Here is a 3,886-nt window from a genome sequence, read left to right as displayed (position 1 = left end):
TCCATGAACGCCTCAGCTTGGGAAAAGAGCAGGGAGGGAGGGAGGAAAACAGAGAGACAGACAGTACAGTACAGTAAAAGCTGCTTTTCCTTTTGATGCTGGCAGGTGATTCAAGCCTTAAGCACACACACACACACTCTCCCTCTCTCTCTCTCTCTCTCACACACACACACACAGGGATTGTTTTGCCTTCTAAATCCAAACCAGTCCAACTTCACAGAGGTTTAATCGGGGTGATTTGAAAGTGAGATAGAGAGATAGAGAGGAGCTGCTCTCTCTGTGGGAAACATACATTGTCACTTACAGGATCTGCTTTCATCTTGCATGTCCTCCTCCCACTCCGTCTGGGGGCATGGAGCTGCTCCGAGCCCAGGAAAAGTTCCCTTCATTCAGCCCAGGGGGGGGGGTTTCGGGAGCTGAACAGCTCTTAACTTGTTTACTATCCCGAGCGAGAAGAAGCAGCAGAGGCGAGTGCTTACTGATCTGTTGGTGTACGAGCTTAGAGCCGCAATCTGCCACCCAAATGTAAACCTCGTCAAGCTGCCGTCACTGTGAGAGAGATCAACGCGGAAAAGCAGGAGAACAGGCGGGAAGAACAGGCCACCATTCATATGATCCAATGCAAAGTGCTTCACGATCACATCAGGAATCACACACATAAGAGGTCATACGTTGATGAACTATGCCCCTAATTGTCTGATTTCTCCATTGTTTCTCTTGATTAAGATTGTTTTGTATCCAGTGGGGGATTATTTATTTCATTTTCTATTTTCCTGTGTGCTGTGTGAGGCTGTGCTGGTTTTAGCCGAGGCCTGCCTGGACTTCACAGTAATTTACACGTTAATGAAGTGGCTGAAATTTAACAGAGCAACTCTCTGCGGAGCAACCAGGCATGTTCCAACACAGGGATGCTGCACGTGTGTGTGTGTGTCACAGCTCATCACGTCACAATCTGTGTGTGTGTGTGTGTGTGTGTGCGTGCCTGCGTGTGCGTTTGTGTGTCTTTCTCACGCCCACACAAAGGCCAAAGCCAACTGTCAACCTCAACACCGCTGAAATCATCACAGGTCATCACAGCTCTTCCGATCGACAATTTACTCTTGATTTGCAGCTAAACGGTTATAAATTGATCTTGCAAGTGTTATTTTCCAATAACAATCAATCTGGTTGGAAGAATTTTTGAGTGTCAGTGTCTTGAGGGGACATATTGGACACCTGCCCCCCCTCACAAGTCTCCAGGCTCCCTAATAGACTGCTACAAGATGCGTAACGAAAAATTAAAAGTGGCGAACGTCAAAAGCGTTTATCACACGAATCTCAGGGCCTCGTCGCTGACATTAAGGAAGCATCTGGGCTTATTGCTGAGGACAGAAAAGGTCTCGTCTGGGGCCTCGAAAAGGTTAGGAGTGATTAGGAGGGACTGGGATTCCACCGCAGCGATCGCACAACTAATAAGTACAGTGCCTGACATTTCATCAACCCCAGGCAAGATGAGCTCAAGCAAAGATTACACTCCCACCAAAGGGAAACGAGCCTCAGACCGCATGGAGAGCTGCCTGGACACACAGAATAATTTAAACCCCACTGGTTCATTACAGATAATTGACGTGGACGCCCCGCTGAGAGGTTGCATGTGGGAAATTGGGGTGGGGGAGGGGGGGGGAAAGGAGGGCCGTGTTGAAATTGGTTTTTCAGGCTTGATGGGTCGTGAGTGGAGGCTAAAGACATGTGAAGCCAGGGCGAAGGACAGAGATCGACAGTGGGCGGATGGCTACAGGCGAAAGCACTGTTTGCCTGCCAGTCGTTTGGCCAATGAGACAGGAGTGCGGCGTCCGCCCACTCGCCAACGAGACTCGTACTCCTATCCTCTCAGGGAAAGACGGGAGGGAGGAGAAAGAGCACGTGGCGAGAAACAAGGAGAATGTCTTGTGAGCTGCTGGAAATTGAAAGTATTAGTGTAAGACTATGAAGATAAGATGAGGAGAAATGAGGAAAGGAGATTCCTCCATTCTGTATTCCTGCTTAACCTGTGGGGCTCAAATTTAGGAGGAGGAGGAGGAGGAGGAAGAGCAAAGTTCCTTCATTTCCAATATGAACAAACATCACTGATACCAAAAGTTATTATTGTTTTATAATTCTTCATGCACATTCAGTATCAGAACAGATTCTGTTTGAAGGTTTGCTGCAGCTGAGTTATTTTAGACTGAAACCATTTTCATACCTTTCTAACCTCTCTGCGACATGAGCAGATAAACCCCAGCAATCAGAAATATGACTCATCCCTTCTCTGCCCAACTTTACTCTCTGCCCCCACAAACCAGAGCCCCACTGTGCACCACAAGTCCCTCACACACAGAACACATTTCTTCTTCCTCTCTTGTTTTTGTGTGGATGTATATCTACGCCGGCCAGGATGGAGGCGTTTTAAAAACACACCTTGGTCAGGACTGATGCAGGCGTATCAAAGTGGCGAGCTTATCAGGCGGCGGAGCACAAACAGCCCCGAGGTTGAGGAGGGAATGGCCGTGACAATGGCCCGTCTGAGCTCCCGGAGAAGAGCCGAGGGGTGAGAGAGAGAGCGACGGCGTCTGTGATCTCTCGCGGACGGGGAAAAGTCCCCCCCCGGCTGACTTTAATTAACGGGGACGTCGGCGGAACAATGTGACAGCTTAGAGACTCTGAGCTGTCAGTGCTGCTGCTTTGTCACCTTGTAATGAGTGAAACATTGCAAAATATCCACTAATAATGACCAGGAAAAGGATGCGAAGGGTCTAAAATACCTCCTCCAAGGCCGCGAAGTCCTCTAAACCACGCCGACAAAATTTGTTAGAGCGCTGTTTCATTTTGCACACGACAAAACATCTAGTATCTGTTATTGCAGCGCCACCATCAGGCCGACTGTCCAACCAAGTTCGATTGAAACACATCAGTAACTTTTCGCAAAGTCGCTAAAACATGCGACATCATAAGTTGCTTCCCTTTGCTGCTGGAAACTAAAGCAAACATTTCAGCAACTTCAAAGCTAAACACAACAGGTAATGAAGGTCAGTTTGCTTGACTTTGCCCAATGACCTCATCACCCTCAACTGCCGATGCATTGTGCTCCAATTGTGAAAAATAAACTGCATACGATTTGTAAAATTGGTGGTAATTGCTTTAATTCAGCACATTTGAGGAGGTAACATCCATCCATCTATTCTCTTCGGCCACTTATCCTCTCCGGGGGGTCATAGGTCAAGGCTGCACCCGGTACAAGCTGTCAATCTGTCACATACACTAAAGTTATTCACACTGAGTTTCCTGTTTGGGTTCATATTCAAACTTGGCCCAGTTGTGATTGTGATGTTCTGATCACAGGAAAAGGTTTGGTGTTGGATGAATGTGTCCTCTGGCGTGTCCATGGAAACCGTATACGTCACGGGTTCATATCCCAAAGCGACGCGCCCGGTGTCTCCCAGCCTACGTCTGCTTTTGTTTCCATTTTTAGAATACAGATGTAGTTATGCGACATCCATTCCAACGTTATCAGACATGGATTAAGTAATACAATCACGCTAAGGCCATTTGATTGGCTGGAAGAGCCCACAGATACGTGTTTGTCTGATGCTGCCTGTTACTCAAATGAATTTCAGATGAAGGTCACGAGCAGGTATGAAATTGAGTTGTGGCCCTAATTTGATTTCCTGATGCAGGCTCATAAGCAGAACTGATCCTCTTTCATCAGATGATGTTTTCACAGAGATTATGGATACCGGATACAAAACGGCACACTGATATTTCCTCTCCTCTGCTTCTGGCTTGACCACAGACATGAAACACAGGGGGGGCGTATTTAGCGTAATTACAATTCCAGCAGGCCAGCGCCGATCGAATTAGAGCGACGGCT

This window comes from Genypterus blacodes, unplaced genomic scaffold (genome assembly GCF_046128005.1).
Source record: "Genypterus blacodes isolate CSIRO-AG114 ecotype Tasmania unplaced genomic scaffold, CSIRO-AGI_Gbla_v1 ptg000026l_1, whole genome shotgun sequence".
Classification (NCBI taxonomy): domain Eukaryota; kingdom Metazoa; phylum Chordata; class Actinopteri; order Ophidiiformes; family Ophidiidae; genus Genypterus; species Genypterus blacodes.
Note: the sequence above shows the minus strand (reverse complement) of the source record.